The sequence below is a fragment of the Ornithorhynchus anatinus genome, chromosome 11 (genome assembly GCF_004115215.2).
Source record: "Ornithorhynchus anatinus isolate Pmale09 chromosome 11, mOrnAna1.pri.v4, whole genome shotgun sequence".
NCBI classification, from domain to species: Eukaryota; Metazoa; Chordata; class Mammalia; order Monotremata; family Ornithorhynchidae; genus Ornithorhynchus; species Ornithorhynchus anatinus.
The window spans coordinates 44,556,767-44,578,337 of NC_041738.1; the positions used below are offsets into that span (position 1 = coordinate 44,556,767).

At 39.7% G+C, this 21,571-nt stretch overlaps 1 long non-coding RNA gene across 1 annotated transcript; it reads left to right on the forward strand.

Moving 5' to 3' along the window:
• The first annotated feature begins 712 nt into the window (after window positions 1–712).
• LOC114814988 lies at window positions 713–4,791 on the forward strand. Its single transcript, XR_003762775.2, has 3 exons — window positions 713–849; window positions 4,142–4,265; window positions 4,699–4,791. It is a non-coding gene; the product is annotated as an uncharacterized LOC114814988 (long non-coding RNA).
• Window positions 4,792–21,571: the final 16,780 nt, after the last annotated feature.

Below are 21,571 nucleotides of genomic sequence, written 5' to 3' on the forward strand. Positions count from 1 at the left end.
TAAACTGCCCAAAAAGTCCAAAACATAATCGAGCTTGGAGAAGACTGGTGAAAATGCTTTTTATCTCCCTTCTATATGTCCAAAATTGCCTAGATGCAAAAGAAAACCTCAGGAAAACTGGGACCTTGTTTGTTCATTCGTATTATTTATGGGGCAGCAACATGTACGGAACGGAGGCACAACCACTGCTTTCAGAGTTTACAATCCCTGAAGGTACTTGCGAATAAAAAGGAAACTGTCCCATGTCCATGTTTAATTTATTTGACTTAATTCATTATCCTTTTTTTAAGTTACTGAGTCCCTTTCGTTAATTGAATATGATTCACAGAAATTAAAAGCTGAGAGCTTTCACTCCCCTTTTCAGAGCATTACTTATTTTTATATTGCTCATTACATTTTTTTTTTAGTTCCTAGCACCAGGTGAATTCAGAATTAAAAAAAAAACAAACTAACATCTTCAAAATCATGAGAAATATCAATTAAAATCTACACTGAAGCCATAATTCAGTTTTCAGAATTATGGACTGGAATGTACAGTAATTTAAATGGTAAAATTAGAAGGGTGGGGAACTGCTGTTTCAAGAATGGATTCATTGGACCAAAATGTCCTTTTAAATATATTAAAGAGGATGAATTTACTGGACTTTCTTGCATTCACTCTTCCAGTTGAAATTTTTTCCTGGAATATTTTTCCTTTCATTTTATTAGGTCAATAAAACTGGATTTTCAAGCTTTTGGAAGCCTCTCGGGGGCAATCATCCTGGAAGTCAAATTCGTCAAAGTAGCTAATGAAGAGACTTCAGAGATCTTGAATGCATCTAAGCCAGCAGCTCTCCGTGTCTCATAAAGGTATCGGCTTTGGTTACATTGTATTTGGTCTTGTTGGCTTTCCGGAATCTCTAGCCAGATCTACTGTACCTCTTCTGATTTTTTTATTAAATTTATTGCACCGCAATTTCTCCTCCACTCACTCACTGCAATAAAATAAAGGTTCTGTAATAAAATAAAATAAAAATTTGTTGATGCTAGCATTTTAGAACATTCCACCAAAGGGTCTGTGGCAAGGGCCTTAAAAGAGGAATGCTCTGAAAGGATATGGGGCATGGGGTAAAATGATCTGAAAAGGCCTTTGGTAGAGAAATATTCTGCTATTTAAAAGGGAACTTTGGTCCGAAAATGAGGGAAAAAAAAAGTGTTTTGGGTTTTTATTTCAGTTTATTTTTGGTTAAAGACTTCTTTCTGGAGTTTCATGTTAGCAGCAGTGACAGTGAAAAATGGAGGCCGCCTGTGGTGGGTCTTGCTGCCGCTTCTTGAAGGGAGCTGGTGTTGGATCATTCTAGTCCCTCTCCCCTTTCCCCCTAACGATCAGTGTCTCTCCCCTTTCCCTTCCCACCCTCCCAATCCTCTTGAAAGCTCCTTTCCTTAGACTGCATCCTCACCTTCACCCACGTTTCATCTGATCAGAGCACAGCCCATACCACACTTGAATCCTGTTAGGAAAACAGAACCATATGCGACATTGGGCAACCACCGGCAGGCAGAGGCTAGCAGTGTAACTAACCTCGCTGTTATGGGGGGCCGGGGAGATCCTTAGGTCTCAAGCCCAGAAGCCAGTACCCATCACCCTTCTTTAGTTCAGCAGTTCTTATTTCTTTCACTCCAGACTGTGTGCTTGTGTGAAGCTCAATTTGCTCTATTCTGCTGGGGAAGTTTTTTTTTCTTACAGATGACCAGACTCCCACATGGACCCACTGGAGTTCTTTCCCTTACTTCTTCCCCCTTCTCTTTGAGTGTGCATCCACATCCGCATGTAGGGATATGTAAGCATCGGTCCAAACTATTGTTGAAAATCCCAGTTTCTGGTCTAACCCCCCTGGCAACAAACCCCAGCAATTTATTTTCCACTCTAACTGCCCAATTAAAGACATCATCCATAATAGTTCACCAGATTTTTGGAATGATTCCTTTTGATATTTGTGACACGGACATCTGACTCGTTAACTCCCATGCAAAAGCAGAATATTAATGGTTGCTCCCCCCTACCTCCTTCTCAACCCTTCTCCCCTCTCCCTTAAATAGTAGGAACCCTGGGAGGCCTTTGAGGTCAAGATAGATCTGTGTTGTAAGTGGCACGAAAACTAGGAACGGCAAGACGTTCAATTTAGATCTGTTGTCATACTTAAAACAAAAAGCCTATTATGAGGCCCATATATCAGCAGCAGTTAAAGTTTTCATAAAGCCCAGAACTCTATATGAGGTTACAACAGCAGTGTTAATCTTCTATACAGTGTTTATATAGCTAGCTCATCCATGGTGTTGGTGGAGTCCAGCCAATTTGCAAGAAAACATTCTTTATTAAAAAATGTATAAGTTGTGTTGCTTTTAGCAGTGACCCCAGGAGTTTACATATACCTGGGTTATCAGCTCCCTCATAATTCACAGATCTGCATTGCAAATTGGCATGAGGCTGGTTTGGATTTCACACTCCTCTAGTACAGTTGCGGCAAAGAATTTAATTATATTGCCAGTCCAGCGTGGAGTTGAGAGTGTGGGATTCAGGGAAAGAAACCATTTCTGTTTTTGAAATATTCAAGTTCTGAGGCCTCTAGTTCACTCCTCTGTTCACACGAAAATGGCTTTTGGCTTTGCAAAGATCGCTGTTCGTATCATGGAAGACCGTGGTTTCTGCTCTGAATGTTAATGTAAATATGCACACATCCTCCTTCTCTTCCCCTACATCCAGCCCTTAAATTATATTTATTATAAAAACTACTCTCTTGGAAATATATCCTGAAAACCTTTTTTGGATTTCATCACCTGATAACTTTTACAATGCAGTTTTTTTTTTAAATAGAAGCCTTTAATAATTAAAATATAAACTCGGGCATTAACTTCACTGGAATAAAAATTTAACAAACATTCCTCTTCATTTCTTTTTTCCTTGCTAGCAGAGCTAGGAAGTTCAAGTTATTTTTTTTCCTGTTGGATTATTAGTAGGATATATATTTTTTCAGTAATGAATAAACTTTTAAGAAGTCAAAACCCACAACTGTAGAACAACCGAAATCTTCTATCAACAATCCCTACCCCAAACCCCCAGACATTCAATAGATATATTTAACAGAAAGGGTTTGATGGACTGGCAGTTTGCTTGTTTTTATTTTTAAACTCAATTTGTATTAAATACACGTTAAATGAAACAACAACAGAAGAAATGTGTAATTCCCTGTTTCTCTTTGCTCTTCAACTATCAATCTTGAATGAAAAATAGTTTCTTTGATCAAAGTTTTACATTTAGTACATGCATCTGAGCCTCAATGTTTAGCTGATTTGGAAAGAAAACATTTTCCTTTTGATCCTGGAATAAAAAAAAAGTCGTTTGAAAGACAGGCTCTGCTTTTAAGACAAACCAGCTCAAATACGCAATTGCGCTCACAATTGTTTTCTTTTTTTGTAAATAAATTTATAGAGCCTAAAATATGTTCTCCAGTGGCCTAATCCTCCCGGAGGTTTTTATACTTGGTAATATGCAAAATTTTTATTGCTCTTCCTGAAGTTCAAGTGAAGTCAGTTACGTATAGCTAGCGACATATGTTGCATATACACTAGTCATTAGAATTACATATTCCCCACGCTCATAAGCGCACACTCTCTCCCTTTCTCTCTCCACCTACATTCACTTCCAATTATTGAACAAAGAATCCCCCAACTCAGTTCTAGAGCAAATGCTCAGTTTAAAAAAAAATAATGTTGTTGTTCAGTGGGAACACTTGCATAGAAAGCCAAGTTTCAAATGAATTTTGATTGGGAAATTAATTTAGAAATCTTCATCGAAACAGTTCCTTAATGTTGCATACCTTTTATTTGCATTCCATTAAGGTTATATCTTTGATTAGTTATTGGATAGTTACTTGAATGAATATGCCTGATGCAGAAGCATTGAGTTAAATATGTTAAATTTGATTTATTACAATAAGATATAATTAGAAAATATGAATGTGGACATTTGTGGATGTACTTTTTTTCACAGGAAATAATTTTTAAAACACATCTTCAGGATCAGTTTGTGCCTTCACTTTTCCAAACCGGAAAAATGAATTATATTTTTAAATGAATTGCATTTCCTCTATTGATTGTTTAGTTAGTGATTTTGCCAACTTCCTGGAGGGTCATTTCTGATTCTGCAAAAGAGCTGCATTTCCTTTCGAATGGAGCCTGGGAGAGAGGGAGAAGTGGTCGCTGGAGTTGATGCTCTCTAATAAATGGTGAGTACTGGACTTTCTTCTTCCTCTTCTCATCTAGTGCTTTCCCCCTCTTCTGTTCTTCTTCCTCCCCCTTCCCAAGTTCTACATCTATAAGTTGAGCCAGGAGTAAATAGCACCCACTGCTAGTCCTCATTACTCTTCTAAATTTCTAGAGAAATGGATGCCTTACAAATGTTAAAAAAAAAAAAAAACCCAACAACCTCAGACACTAAATGCAGAGTAGCAAGTATGAGAGAAACAGATTTCAAAAATTATAATTTATTTTTCTCATTAAATGTTTTTGGAAAATAGAACCATTTGGTTTTTATTATTTTTCATTTCAAATGTACAGTTTGACCTCTCTGAATTTTCAAAATGATTATAATGTAGTTTTTTCTGATTCTCTTTTTTTTTTCATGGACATCATTAATTTGACTCACTGATCATCTTCCAGTTTAAGCTGTAGTGGTAAGAAATGTTTAGAAAATATAAATGTGGCTGTTTGTGTATATCCATTGACATAGTTGAAATAAAATGGTGAATTTAATTACTGTCCTTAGATACTATATATTACCCATCTTTAGTTCTCTTCTGAACATCTAGGAAAGACTTAGGAAAGAAAAAACATTCCCTTTTTTGCCATTCTGGAATGCGTTTTTCCTAAAACATTTGCAATATCTATGTAGACTTGGAAAGCAATATAATAAAATGAATACCTGACTGGTAGATATATTTAATTAGCAAAAAAAACACAAAGCAAAAATATTAAAAAAAAACTATTTTAATTTCGGACAAATCTGGTGGGGGAGAGGGAAGAAAAGAGGAGTTGTGGATGAAGGAAAACTCCAAAATAGTGGGTGGGGAAAGAGTAGAAACGGGATTATATTTTAAAAGGGAAAATTACACATGCTTCAAAGGGAACATTGTTTTGCTTAACTGTCTGAAAAAAATGTAGAATAATATTTTGATTCCTGAAGTTTTGTGTTCTTGTGTTCATGAAACCATGGTAGGGTCCTAGAGGAATTAAAGGACACTAAAGAAGTGTGTGTTTGTGCAAGCACACGCATGAGAGCTCACAAAAGAAAACCGGCACATAACTCTTTATGGAAAGATGGGAAATGACGGTGAGGAGGAAAATACAATTTATATATTAGAAATTCATATGCAAAGCTTAAAAAGTAGGAGCTGTACATTTATCTCTTCTCTCTCCACTCGTTCTTCTATTATGACAATGGGTATAAGTGAGTGTGGGAAGTCAACAGACACAAAGTTACCATGAGATATTGATACTTGGCCACAGACTTTCTAGCATTAGAACACGCTATTTTATTTACCCTCTTTTTGGAATGATGGCAGTGTAAATCTTTTTTTTTTTTAAATCTTCAAATTTGGATAACGTTTCTTGTCTGAAAAAAATTTCTCTTTGCTAGCTGAGAGGTCCCCAAAGTGTCCATTAGATGGCATTGCTACTTCTGGAGTTATGATGTGGAAATAATAATGTAATTTAGCATGCTAATCAAGTTACATGGCAGGACTCCAATCGTCTTTGATTGTAAATATTTATTCTCTACTGTATGATACTATACTGATGGGCCTTAATGCTTCACTGTTTCTCACCTGATGGGCATCTTTCTTTCAGGGTCTTGGAAGAACTATTGTGATGAATAATAATTGGCTTGCTAACCTCCTTGAAGTGGATCAGGAATATTTGGGACCCCAGGGAAATATTCAGGAAGTATATCAACGAAATTGTTATGATATAAATCTAAGAAATTTAAGAGATTTTAATATTTTCTTGACAATAATGCTATTTTGAAAGTAATTGGTACCTCCCTTTCGACTCCTAAGTACTTGTAAGATATGGGCTGTATATCCAGGGCATCCAAATCTGACAAGTCTTTCCTTAGCCGGTCACAGCCTGTCAAAGACGAGTTGAATAGGGCTAATTAGGTCTGATTTTCTATCTTTGAGGTGTTTCAATTTTTTACAAATTTATTGTAGCTATGATTATGCTTAATGCACGGATTAAGTGCTATACTGTGGAAAACTGCATCAGCACCTGCTAAAGAGAGAGAACCATTTTATTTGGTTGGTTCCCTAAATCTCGATTTACAACGGAGAATTTCTCAGGTTAGCATTTTCATTCAATCACATTCTGTGATAACCTAGAACTTTTGCAAAAAAGGAATGTGATGTAATTAGAACATATTTTTCACTGATTTAGGAAGTTGCACATATACATATATAAAACATGAAAAACAATTTTAAATTTAATATAAAGTGGTAAAAAGTTATGGAATACAATAATTTAAAAGATAGGTTTTTCCCATGTCAGCATTTTTTATTTTTATGTTCCTGCAATATTAACATTTTATTTGGACTGCTTCCCTCCCACCTCCCCTCCCCCCAACCAAGAAAAAATTCTGATATATTTCCAGGAGTTGTAATGCCATTTAGGTGGGAAGAAAAGAGGAAATACCTTAATGAAGGGAAAATGCATCTAAACCTACATGGTAGAAATAAGCCTAAAGGCATTTTGAACCCACATAGGAAATCAAACACTGTGATCTGTTCAGCAGTGATCAACATTGGCGGATAGAGCATTATTTTCCCTTGAAAGTTTAATTTCAGATGAAAAAATTACAAATACATAAATAGGGGATCCAAGTGAGTCAAAAATGTTGTTTGTTTCATTAAATGCTAAATGACATCCCTGATTTTGCCTTTGAAGAAGTCATTTATCAGTGGCATAGTATCCAGGAGTACTAAGCCCCTATTCAAAATAAATAAGGATCCTTCTAAAATTCACTTATGCTAGGGTCTGAAGTGAAGTTAGCAGGATAAACCATGAAATATATGAAGCATATACTTTACTGTATGGTTAAGGATATGAAACCTTTTTGTGATTGATCGATCAAATGAATTATTGAGCTCTTACTGTCTGCAGAGCACTGAATTGTTCTCTGCCAAAAATGAGTTTACAGTCTAGAGGGGAAGACAGACATTAATATAAATAAATAGTGGATATGTACATCAGTGCTGTGGGGCCGGGATGGGGGATGAATAAAGGAAGCAAGCCAGGGTGACGTAGAAGGGAATGGAAGAAAAGGAAAAGAGGGTTTAGTCAGGGAAGGCCTCTTGGAGGAGATATATCTTCAATAAGGCTTTGAAGGTGGGGACAGTAATTGTCTGATGGATACGAAGAGGGAGGACACTCCAGGCCAGAGGGAGGATGTGGGGAAGGGGTGAGCAGCGAGATAGACGAGATCAAGGTGCAGCGAGTATGTTGGTATTAGAAAAGTCAAGTGTGTGGGCTGGGTTATAGTAGGAGCGTGGTAAAGTAGAAGGGTCAAGGTGATTAAGTGCTTCAAAGCAGATGTGGATGGGCAACCACTGGAGGTTCTTGAGGAGTGGGGAAACATGGACTGAATATTTTTTGTAGAAAAATGATCTGGGCAGCAAAGTGAAGTATGGACTAGAGTGAGGGGGGGGGGGGGGTCAGCAAGGAGACTGATAGAGTAATCAAGGTGGGATTAGATAAATGTTTGGATTTGAATGGTAGTGGTTTGGATGGAGAGGAAAGGATGGATTTTAGCAAATGTTGTGGAGGCTGAACTGACAGGATTTAGTGATTGATTGTGTGGGTTGAATTAGAGAGTAGTCAAGGATAATGACAAGGTTACAGGCTTGTGAGATGAGAAGTTGGTGGTGCTGTCTACAGTAGTAAGAAAGTCAGAGCAAGGACCGATTTTGAGTGTGAAAATAAAGAGTTCTGTTTATGACATGTGAAGTTTGAAGTGATGGCAGGATATCCAAGTAGAAATGTCTTGAAGGCAGGAGGACATGCGAGACTCCAGAGAAAGAGAGAGATCAGGACTGGAGATGTAGATCTGGGAATCATCTGCAAAGAGTGGTAGTTGAAGCCATGTGAACGAATGAGTTCTCCAAGGGAGTGGGTTTAGGTGAAGAAGACAAAGGCATCTAAAACTGAACCTTAAGGGACACCTACAGTTAGGGGGTGGGAGGCAGAGGAGGAGCCCACCAGAGAGGTAGGAGGAGAACCAGGAGAGGACAGTGTCAGTAAAGCCAAGGTTGGATAGCTAATCATTCTCTGTGAGGCATTTTACAAATTGTATGCTTTTCTTGCTTGCCTTATGCTGTCGAGTCGTCTCTGACCCATAGCGATGTCATGGATACAATTCTCCCTGAATGCCCCACCTTCACCTGCAATCGTTCTGATAGTGTATCCAAACAGTTTTCTTAGTAAAAATCCGGAAATGGTTTACCATTGCCTCCTTTATTCTCTGCCCTGGACTCTCTCCCATGTCACTACTGCCCAGCACAGGTGAGTTTTGACTTGTAGCAGATTGCCTTCCAATCGCTAATCACTGCCCACACTAGGAATGGAATGGATAAGCCTCTGCCTGACTCTTCCTCCTGTAGTTGAGACTGGTAGGGGACTGGAAACTCTCCAGGTGCGACTCTGAGAAGTCTGTATGTTTTTCTAGCAGGTTGAAATCCTAAAACAATTTGCAAATTAGGAAATTAAACTAGCCTTCAGGACATACTCAAAGCAATTCATATTTGTCCAGGTAAAAAGAGAATGACTATGTAAAGCAATGGTTTTACCATCAACTATAGTGTGAATATAAAAGAGCACAATTTTCATTCAAATTGCACCATTTATTAATGTTAAATTATATTTTCAAAATATCCTTTATTCTTCAGATAGTTGTCTTCCTACTATATTTTCAGAGATTAATTTTGCAGTAATTTAAGTTTGCAGTTCAACTGTAATCATTTTCTCAGGTTAATGTAAAACATTGCAGACTGCAGAGAAGGGGGTGGGGAGAAACCTCTGAGATGCTGGGAAAATGGTTACTCACATCAAAAAGAGTAATGGGTTGCTAAAGAAATAACACAAATGGCTAATGTCCACCAACCAAACACACTGAATCCAACACACTGCCCAGCACAATGCAGACTCTGGATGATAGCGTGATCTATCAAGTGCTGTATAATGTGTTAGTAAACTTTTCACTTTTCTGTTTTCAGATAGTCATGTTTGGGGTATGCAAATGTGCAGTAAGAGAGTTTGTTCCCTCTCCCCATCTGAATGAGATCATGGACTGTTTTTGTTGTAGCCAAAAAAGAAAATCACTTTCAAAATAATATGGTTTGTTCTAAGGAGATGCTACTTCCAAGAATTTGTAATTCTTTTCAGTGGGAATTTAGTTCATGGGTTATCTAAGGACTCTCTCTCTCTCTTTCTCTCTCTCTGCTTTCTTTCTCCCCTCCACCCAAAGAACGAGAGAGAGATTATGCTGTTAATAGACCTGAATGTGCATGTGCATCTAAGGAAATAAGTAATGTATATTTATTAGGAATTCATTATTTTTAATATGTGCTTGCAGAACAACTCTTCTCCAGTACAGTCAACTCCTTGAGTTTAGATTCTTCAAGGTAAGATGCGTGGTGCTTTCAGCATTCTGGAATGTATCAATCAATCAGTGGCATTTATTGAGCAACTACTGTGTTTAGAGCTCTCTACTAAGCCTTCAGGAGCATGAAATAGAATGAATAGACCCGATATTTGCTGGATTTACAACACTGCCTTCTTTTATGACACTAATTCTGGAATGTCTGAGGTGGCAGCAGGAAGGATAAATGCCTGAAAGTCCCCTTTTACTGTGACCTGATTTGGAATTGTGAAATTGAACATACTGAAGAAGTCACCTAGGTTTCCTGATTGTATCAGGTGGACTTATTAAGCTTTCTCACATTAATTCTTTCAGGGCCTCCTTCAGTGCTCTTGCAAGAACAGATGAGGTCTGATAGATTTAATTAATTAAAGTGGTTATGATATAAATCAGCCTTGCATTTAGGTTTTAAAAGAAACTTTTCGTCTCCAAACACTTTCACCAGTCATTTCCATTTCACCAGAAAAGTATTGATGATGCATTTTGATAGACAGTATTAGAAGTTTGAAGAAATATACTATTAGTGATGGGCACCAATTTGACATCTTTACTCTTCATTGTTTCCTAAAGCCAAATTTATTTCATACTTGGACTAATTGTTTCATATCCTGGGCTGGTGAAATCCTTAAAGACCCTAAACATGGAAAATGTCCCCAATTAAAAAAATCTGTAATTGGAGAAATATTAGTTTAGCCTTATAGTTTTTTTCCCCAATAATGTTGGGCAAAAGAAAATTTAATTTAATTGATAATAACTGTAACATTTGATTTCTTATGGAACCCCATTTATCTTGAAATGTATTTTAAAGCTAATTTCTATATTCTCTGTATATTCTCTGATTTTTTTCCCCTTATACCCTCTCTTTTAGAGGACAAAATAATTTAAAATGGCTTATAGATAATCATGTTTTAATTTTGATGAAAAGGGACAAACATACCACATCCGCTTTTTAAAAACCATTTTGTTTCCCTAGATTAATTCTGCATGGAAGTATTCTTTTGAATCCTTTAAAGAATTTAGTTAAATTTCATTTTTGACATAAAAAGGCAACAATAACATGAGCAGTGAGAAGCCGTCTTTGCCAGTCGGCTAAAATGTGACTGAAATTCAGAGAAGTAAGTCAACTGAAAAAATGCAACTCATCTGGAAAATTCACTACCTTAAATGAATGTAAAACGTTGTCTTAATGCACCCAACTACCTAACTTCTGATAAGACTTCTGAGAAAGGAATCCCTAAGCAGATTTCTGGTGTGGTAGAGAATACGCTATTATTGAGTTTTACTCACCCAGACACCCCTTTTCTGCACCTTCAGGAATCTTGTTCAGGAATCAGGAATCAGGAAACTTTCAGAGTTGTTGATGCAGTCAATGTGAGGTGAGGTTTTCTCAGTTATCTTTTGAGTCCAGCACTATGTTAACAGCTCACCCAAATCACTGAGGTAAAGGTGGATGTGGGAGAAAGGGAGGCACACACAGTAAGTGCTCAATAAATACAATTAAATGAACAAATTGAATGAAGGAAGAGTGTTTCTCCTGAGAAGCTCTCTTCTCTCTTCCCTTTTTTCTACCTTCATCCAAGAGCACTGCATTCCCAGTCTAGATTCTCATAAGCCTACTACTTGGTAGTAAGTAGTGCTGCTACTGAGGTATGGAACTGGATGAGAAGCGTCAAGATGGAGGGAGAAAGGGTGTTCGTAAAATCAAAATACTGACATAAAGGCATCCAGTGCTCAATCAACACCTGATGGGACTGTCTAGCTGACAAGGCTGTCTCATGTCTAGTACTGCTTCAGCACTGGATGTCTTTATGTCACTCAAAGCCAGACTGTCTGATATAAAACCAAATTAATCTCTCTGCTGATTTTGACAGTGTAGATCTGGTCTAAATATCCCCTCACCTACGCCTTTCCTCTGTCTTTAGAACTCTAGGCTCTGTTGAAACAGCTCCACCCACTGGTTCTGCTACCTGCGCTTTATCAGTCAGTAGTATTTACTGAGTGCCTAAGTGCAGAACGCTGTACTAAGTGCTTGAAACAATACAATTGAGTTAGTACATAAGAGCCCGGCCCTCAAGCAGCTGAAAATCTAGTAAGGGAGATAGACACTAAAATGACTTAAAAGTAGAAGAAAAAAGGGAAATGTACATAAATTAGCGTGTAAATAGTAAGGTGAACTTGGATTTCCTCAGTTTGTGCACCCCTTCCTCGGGCCCACAGCACTATGTTCGCATCTGTAATTTGTTTACTTATGTTAATGTTTATCTTCCTCTCTAGACTGTAAGCTCCTTGGGGCAGGGAACATGTCTGCCAACTCTGTTATACTGTACTCTCCCAAGCACTTTCTACAATGCTGTGCACACAGTAAGTGTGCAATAAATACGATTGATTTAAGAACTGAGACTAAAAAAATAAATCACAGGCTTCCCTCACAGGTAATCCCCAAACGGGGTTTGTCTCCCTTTATTAAATTCTTCAAGGGTCCAAAGATTGATAGGTGTGATTTTGATAAGCAGCATGGTCTGGTGGATAGAGCAAAGGCCTGAGAGTCAGAAGGACCTGGGTTCTAGTCCTGGTTATGTCACTTGTCTGCCGTGTGACCTTGGGCAAGTCACTTAATTTCTGTGTGCTTCGGTTACCTCATCTGTAAAATGGGGACTAAGTCTGTGAGCCCCATGTAGGACATGGACTTTGTCCAATCAGATTATGTTGTATGGGGAAACAGCGTGGCTCAGTGGAAAAGAGCCTGGGCTTCGGAGTCAGAGGTCATGAGTTCGACTCCCAGCTCTGCCACTTGTCAGCTGTGTGACTGTGAGCAAGTCACTTAACTTCTCTGTGCCTCAGTTCCCTCATCTGTAAAATGGGGATTAACTGTGAGCCTCACGTGGGACAACCTGATTACTCTATATCTCCCCCAGTGCTTAGAACAGTGCTCGGCACATAGTAAGCGCTTAACAAATACCAACATTATTATTATTATTGTACCTTCCCCAGTGTCGCTTAACAAATACCAACATTATTATTATTATTCTTGTACCTTCCCCAGTGTATAGAACAGGGCTGGCACATAGTAAGCACTTTAAGAAATCCTATTCAAAAAAAAGAAAAAGAAAATAGTGTGGGAATGCAGCATTTGTTGAGGAACTAGAGAAGCTTCCATTCTCTTCTCTTCCCCCACGCAATCCTTTCCCCACCTTGACCTTCAAGCCTTCACTGGGGCCTGAGACTGGAATAGGAACAGGAGCAGCATGGTGTAGAGGATAGAGCATGGGCCTGGGAGTCAGAAGGTCATGGGTTCTAATTCCAGCTCTGCTGCTTGTCTGCTGGGTGACCTTGGGTGAGTCACTTAACTTCTCTGTGCCTCAGTTACCTCATCTCTAAAATGGGGATTAAGACTATGAGTCCCATGTGGGACATGGACTCTGTCCAACCTGATTATCTTTATCTTGGAGTCTACCCTAGAATTTAGTACAGGGCCTGGCACAGAGTAAGTGCTTTACAAATACCATTTAAAAATTACTTACATTACATGCCTTGAGTAAAGGTGCCATAAAGAGACAGGAAAGATTCTTTGAAAAAATTTGTGGAACTTAGAGTATATCACCAGGGCACTCTGACCCCTTTCCCCTCTTCTCTGCTCCAGAACTCTTGTGTCCCCTGATTCCAGCTTCCCAGGAATGGGAGAACTGGTTTTAAGTTGTGGGTTTCTGCAGCAGGAGGGGCCTTAAAAATAAAATACTGGACACAAAGGTGTCTGATGTCATAACAGTACCGGGACAGACCAGCTGAAAACCAGAGCGTCCTATAGAAAGCCAGTTGAAACCTCTCCCAGGATAAATTAAGCACAGTGACTGCTGTGTTCAGACATTCTGCGCTGTGCTATTCATAAACAGCTGTTCTTTTTCAGACTTGGACACTGGGGAGGGAATAGTCACATAAAGTATAAGGAAGGCAGACTGAGCTGGTTTTCAGTTAAATTGGTTTGAGTTGCAGAGGGGACAATCAAGCTCAAAAGGGTACTCCAAAGCGAGAGAAAATTTACTTCCCCAAATTCTCTATTGTGCTGAAATTATGCAAAATAGTGGAAGCTAGAAGGTGCAGTAGTGGTATAAAGGCCCTAATGTGTACAGAACATTGCACAAAGTATTAGGAATAGGAAGGAATTAGATTGGGCTTTAAGGGACTTTAAATCTAAAAATAAAGTGGGGAGAAGAGAAGATGCATTAAGAGAAGTGGAAAAAAAAACCAAACATTAAAAAAAAAGGGATAATGATATTTAGCAAGGACTTCAAGGAGCAGTTTCAAGCTCTTTTTGGCTCAGAGCCCAACAGGTCAGGTGGTAAAGAAGAACTAGCAGAGGCCTCATGATGCTGCAATCCAGGTCATCCAGAATCCAATCATAACTGGAGAAGCCCAACTTTTCAAAATCTGTAAAAGGCTCATGCTGTGGCAGGGAAGTGCCTTACAGCCCCAATGAGGCAGATCAGGTGAGGACCAAAGGATGGCACGATGGAGGGCAGCAGAGGGTACCGACGGTGGCACTCGGCAGTCTGGTGGGGAGGGAGGTCTAGGGTGCCCGGTAGACCAAGGCCTAGAGTGGAACACTGAGAAGCCAGACCTAGAGAAGACAGTTGGGAAGTAGCCATTAGCCCTTCCTCCATCCACCCCAGGTCAAGTCGATCTAGGGTTTCAGGAGCCATAGTTGTGCTTGGGCTCAGAGCTATGGTCGAGAAACTCTGTGCCCATGTGCAGAAGAGGTAGTTTCTCTCTTGTCACAGAAAACAATGGAGAGGTGCTAAGGCCGATTTTCTATTCCAAGAGGGACAGCGTGGCCTAATGGAAACAACATAGGACTGGGAATCAAGAGACCTAAGTTCTAATTCCGCCTCCAACATTTGTCTGTTATGTGACCTTAGGCAAGTAACTTAAGTTCTCTCAGCCTCATTTTCCTAAAATGGGGATTCCATTCTCCTTCCTACTTAGAGTGTAATGACTCCACGTATTCAATTTTCCACAACATGTGGCACACAGTAAGCATTTAACAGACAAAACTAATAATAGTATTTATAGTATAAAATGGCATTTTTACTACAAATATTATTATTATTATTATCATTTTATTGTTAAGGGCAAGCCTGCCTCATTCTCTCCAACTACCAACCTTTTGTGCAATATTTAGATACATTTCTTTCAGCTTCATTAAAGAGAATCAGCTTTATTTTGGGATGCCTATAAGAATCCCACTTAGGCACTACTCAAACGAAGAGCAGGAGAAAAGAATAAACACAAGTATAAAGTGTTGCTTCTAGTTTCTCCACCCTCAACCTCACTAAGACTCATACTGCCCTCAGGAAAGAAAAGACATAAAATTGGTTCTAAGGAACAAATATTCCCTTATTCTCAAGAGACTGAACTTCCTGATTTTTAGTTGGTCAGTTGGGAAATGACAACTTCCTTCTGTCAGGTTGAAGTCTCTCACAAGTCACCCTGGGAATTAACAGCTTTCGGAGCCTTCTCTGAGGCCAGATAAACATTGCGTTGACGTGCTTGCTTTGCAGTTTCCTTCCTTTTTCCGGGTTAAAGAGTTTTGCATTCTTTCTGCAATTTAATTTCTAAACTGGAGATATGCAGTACTTCACACAGGTGTTGCATGTGTGATATTCAGAACCTACTGGGCCCTTGTGCATCTTGCTGAGGGTACTGATAGTGAGTTCTAAACAAAGGCAGAGAGTGTTGCCTGGCTCCTCTTAGCCAGTGTAAAGAGGGGTTTTCTTTTTCCCCTGCCAGGTGATTGTGAAGGGTGAGTTTCTGGGATCCATGCCATTCAAGGAGGGAGAGGGGAGAAGGCAGGCTGGAGTGGAGAGATGTGGCTTTGAAGCAGAGATTGGGTGCATTTAATAATAATGTTGGTATTTGTTAAGTGCTTACTGTGTGCAGAGCACTGTTCTAAGCACTGGGGGAGATACAGGGTAATCAGGTTGTCCCACATGAGGCTCACAGTCTTAATCCCCATTTTACAGATGCAGTCACTGAGGCACAGAGAAGTTAAGTGACTTGCCCATAGTCACACAGCTGACAAGTGGCAGAGTCAGAAATTGAACCCATGACCTCTGACTCCCAAGCCCGGGCTCTTTCCACTGAGCCACCATTTGCAGAGAATGGAGGAGCTCAGAGGCTAAGACTGGAGGTGAGGAGTTGAAGCAAGGCTCTTTCACTCTTGCGTTGTGGTAGGATCAAGAGCTGACCCTTGATGTTGCCAGCAGAAGGTGAGGGCAAAAGTTGGGCCTGAACAAAGCCCCCGCATCATAGCTAGCCTAGCAGAGGGAGAAATAGCGTAGCCAAGGGGAAGAAGCACTGGAAACCCAGGTTTTAATCCTGGCTCTGCCACTTGCAAGCTGGGTGACCTTGGGCAAGTCATTTAACTTCTCTGAGTCTCAGGTTCCTCATCTATGAAAGGGGAATTAAGTATCTCTTCTTCCACCTCTCTTAGGTTTAGGGTGTTGTACTGTAATGATTTCATTAACACTGAAACACTGCTCATCACATACTCAAAAGTCTGCGGTGAAGATGGCCCCAAACAAGGAAATATTTTGCAATTCTGTGTATTTTAAAATGAGGCAAAATCCTGGATAATTTGGACAGCTGAGAGATGGCAGCAGAAGCGAGCAAGCCTGGCATTCAATAACTACAAGTGGGGTGATTCTCTTAAGGAAGATTGTGACAAACCAACCAAAAAAATTAGGAAGCACTTATTACTGTAATTCATTCAATCGTGCACTTACTTGTGCAGAGCACTGTACTAAGTGCATCAGGGGATAATCTTCACAAGTTCTATATCCTGTTTTACCTTCTGGACATATCTACCAACTCTGTTATATTGTATAAAAAACCACTTCCTGCGTTTCAATTCTTGAAATGTGCCTTATTGAAGGCACATCTCCTCCAAGAGCCTTCCCAGGCTAAGGCCCATTTTCCACATCTCCCACTCCCTTTTGCTTCACCCAGACTTGCTCCTTTTTCCCTCCCCCGCCCAGCCCCACAGCATTTATGTATATATCTGTAATTTTATTTATTTGTATTGATGTCTGTCTCCCCCATTCTAGACTGTGAGCTCATTGTGGGCAGGGAATGTCACTGTTTATTGTTTTATTGCACTTTCCATACCATATACCGTAGTAATAAACATCACCGAACTATTGTTTGATCTTTAGTAAAGTAATTTGAAGCATAACATCATAATCTTAAATAAATGAGGAGTTGTAAAATGGTTATGAGTCTTTACAGATGGCTAAAGAGGTAGAAGTTTGTTCTGATTATGACACTGGTTTTTCATTTTTAGTGAAGAATTCGACTAAGTTGAACAACAGTCGTCTTTTCTTCTTAAAGCATCTCATAATAGCATAATAGGCATTCTCCTTCTGAATAATATTGCACACCTTTGAATTCCTTTAGGGTCTTCTATTTCAAGCATATTTATAAATTAATCCATTCTCTTGGATATAGGAGCAAGAGACTTTAATCCCAGGAGTGTAACTAATAGTGAAGAGATCTTCACTTTCCATTTAAGAATCTTGCAGACTCAGTCCTTATTTACATATCCCCTGTTACTTCCCCCACCTGTAAATTATCAATTAATTAATCAGTGGCTTTTATTGCAGAACACTATACTAAATTCTTGAGAGAATACAATTCAATAGAGAAGCAGCATAGCCTAGTGGAAAGAGCACAGACCTGGGAGTCTGAGGATGTGGATTCTAATCCTGGCTCTGCCACTTGTTCACTGTGTGACCTTGGGCAAGTCACTTCACTTCTCTGTGCCTCAGTGACCTCATCTGTAAAATGGAAATTAAGACTGAGCTCCATGTGGGACAGGGACTGAGTCCAACTTGATTATCTTATATATACCCCAGTGCTTAATACAGGGCCTGATATGTAATAACCATTTAAAAATACAACTAAAAAAAAACAGAGTCGCAGCTCACAGGGAGCTTGCAGACTAGAAGGGAAGACTGATATTAGAAAAATTTCAGCTGGGTATGTAAGTGCTGTGGGGATGGGAAAAGGCTGAATATCGGAGAGGTTGAAGGGTTCAGACCAAGGGCATGTGTCATAAAAGAGAGGGCATTGAGGACTTATTAGGCTGCTCGAGACTGCATGAATCCACCCTTCTGTTGAGTGGATCCCTCTGAGGACCCTCTCTGGGAGACCCTCTACTCTATCTAATTTTCTCATCACAGTTGACAACACCACTGCCCTCACTTTCTCTAAAACCCAGAGCCCCAACACTATCCTTTGTACCTCCCTTGCGTTCAACAATCATATTAAGTCTGACACTTAAATCCTGTTGGGGTTTTTTTCTATGATATTTATGAGCTCTGTCCCTTCTCTTACATCCAAATGGTCACCACATTTGTCCAGGTGCTTGTCATAACCCTCCTTGACTAGTGGTTTCCTTCTCTCTTGGCTTTCTAGTCCATATGCCACTTTGTTGCCTGAGGCATTTTTTAAAACACTGTTCTGCACGTCTCCCCACTCCTCAAAAATTTAAAATGATTATCCATTCCTCTCTGCATCAATCAGAAAGGTCTGAACATCTTCTTGAAAGTATTCTATCAGCTCTCTCCCATCTACTTAACCACGCTTTTCCCCCCACAGTACTCCAGGTCGCACTCTCCATTTCTCTCATGTTAACTATTCATTATCCTCATTCTCACTGATTGAGAAGTAGCGTGGCTCAGTGGAAAGAGCCCGGGCTTGGGAGTCAGAGGTCATGGGTTCTAATCCCAGCTCCGCCGCTTGCCAGCTGTGTGACTTTGGGCAAGTCACTTTACTTCTCTGTGCCTTAGTTACCTCATCTGTAAAAATGGGGATTAAAACTGTGAGCCCCACGAAGGGACAACCTGATCACCTTGTATCCCCCCAGCGCTTAGAACAGTGCTTTGCAAATAGTAAGCGCTCAACAAATACCTACATTATTATTATTATCTATTATTGATTATTATTACTATTATAATCTCATGGGCCACAACTTCTTTCTCATGCCCATCCTGCTGCTTGAAAGTCTCTCCCACTTCAAATTTGAAATACTTCAGCTCTATCCACTTTCAAAGTCCTGCTGAAATCACAACTGCCTTGACTAATTTCTAATCTCCCCTATTTATATCCTCCTTACCTACTCATCACCGCTTCTTCCAGGAACACTTACGCACCTCTCGTGTATACCTTATTACTACAGTATGAACTCATGTACCCATTTCTTTATCCTCCTACCTCCTAGCTATAATTAGTTTAGTGTCTCACAGGCTAGATTGGAAGCAACTCTAGGATAGTGATCTTGTTTATTAATTCTATTGAGTTCATTCATTCAATAGTATTTATTGAGCACTTACTATGTGCAGAGCACTGTACTAAGAGCTTGGAATGAACAGGTCAGCAACAGATAGAGACAGTCCCTGCCGTTTCTCCCAAGTGCTCAGTACAGTGCTCTCCAAGTGCTCAATACAGTGCACTCTGCACTTAGTGCTCAATATATACTACTGATTTAATAATAATAATAATAATTTTGGTATTTGTTAAGCGCTTACTATGTGCCGAGCACTGTTCTAAGCGCTGGGGTAGACACAGGGGAATCAGGTTGTCCCATGAGGGGCTCACAGTCTTAATCCCCATTTTACAGATGAGGGAACTGAGGCACCGAGAAGTTAAGTGACTTGCCCAAAGTCACACGGCTGACAAGTGGCTGAGCCGGGATTCGAACCCACGACCTCTGACTCCAAAGCCCGTGCTCTTTTCAGTGAGCCACGCTGTTGGAGGGCTCTGGACTAGTCCCAGTTTGGTCCAGATGATAAAGTGGCCCTTATGTAGATGGAGTAGAAAGAGTTGGGCTGAATATCAGAAATCTCAAAGAAAGACCCAGATAGAGAACATTTATCCGACTACCTTATAATTTAACAAGAATATAGTAGAACACTTACTCCATTCCAAATCAAAAAGAAAATACTGTCTCCTCTGGCATAATATGTTAACACTGAATCAAAGACTCTGGTTTTCCATCCTGAATTGGCTAAAGGGAAAGAAAGTTCAAAGGGCATGTTGTCCCCAAACTCTAAAGGAGGCAATGGAAATGTGTTAAGATTCAAAGATCAGATAGATTCCTAGTAACAACTACCTCAGACTTATTTTGAGGCTGTTCTTTTTTTTTTCTTTTGGCTTTTTCCTTACATTCCTTAAAGTGTGCTGCCAGCCATTTTCCCCAAAGGGATATTCCATGGTGAGAAACTGGGAATTCTTTCTTATCTCTCTAGAACAGGATGTGTCCTGTAAACTGTCCAAAAGAGTTCAAAGCAACACATATGATGACCCAGCAAGTTTATGTGAAGGTAAAGCAATTACACAGTATCTGACTACAGCATTTTTTTTTCCATGCCCAATAAACACACTGCGGTTTCCTCTTGTGAGCGTCTAAATGTGTTCCTAGCCTTTAAAATCTGTGCACAGGTCCAAAAGGAGAAATGGAGCATTGAACAGCAGAGGTGAAAGTGTGAAATGGCATGTGGTTAATTCCTGCATTGAATGTAACACTTCCTGTAACTCTGTCACTTTTATATCTTTCATTTATCTGTTAGAAAGCAGGGATGAGAGGCCTTGAAAGTATCCTGCGTTTCAAGAAGGGGAATCTCTTTTCTTTATGAGATACTTAAAATAGTTCATATGGATCTCACCATTTTCTCTTGAGAATGCCCAAGTACCTTACTTTTATCAATCCTTAGTGAGATGTGCAAAGAGTAGCTATGAGAAGCAGTGCAGATTAGAGGAAAGAGCATTAGCCTGGGAATCAGAGGCCCTGGGTTCTAATTCTGCCTCTATCACTTATATACTGTGTAAACTTGGGCAAGTCACTTAATTTCTCTGTGCCTCAGTTTCCTCATTTGCAAAATGGGAATTCAATACCTGTTCTCCCTCCTACTAACTCTATGTGGGGCCTGATTACCCTGTATCTATCCCAGAGCTTAGTTCAATGCTTGGCACCTGGTAAGTGCTTAACAAATACCACAGTTACTATTATTATTAGTTTTCTAATTGGTCCTTGGTGAGATGTGCAAAGGGTAGATATTATTATCCCTAGATATATAATGGGAATATGCCAAGGTCAGAACCCAGATCTCCCTACTCTGGCCCCATGCATTTGTATTCAAGCTCTTGACAATCCTGGGTTGTAGTATGAAAAATGTAATTCTTTCAGGTGTTAATGGAAGCCAGGTACGAATCCCCTGCATCAACTACTGAACATTTTCCCTTAAAATGTTTTAGAACTTTTACAGAAAGTTGGTAAAATTGAATGAACTTCATAGAATGAGCATGAAAATGGTTGTATTATTTGTTATGGACAGGGTTTTAGAAGAAAACAAAATGTGGTTTTCCAACCACACAACTTAGGAAACTTTCTTTGGTCGAAAGAAAATAAAATGGGTTTGTAAGCTTGAAGCTCCAAGACTGCCTGGATGGAATAGTTTGTGGAAATCATTTTGGAGTGGTTCTATGTTTTCTTCAAGGGATTTCCTGCTTTGGTTTCAGATTTCAAGATCTTGTTTTATGGTTTACATCTCTCTGTCTAGCCCTCCTTTATCTTTCAGTTTCTTTTCTCCTCTCTCTAGCGTGCTCATTTTCTCACTTTTTTCAGGATAGCCTTGTCTACCCATTCTCTTTCTCTTTCTCTCTCTCTCTCTCCCCCTCAGCGTCTCTCACTCACTCTCTCTCCCATATTGTTCCCGCTCTCTCCTCCTGCCTCTCATCACCCACCCTCCCCTCTCACAGTATGGGCTAGAATTTGGTACATCAGGATTCCATCTG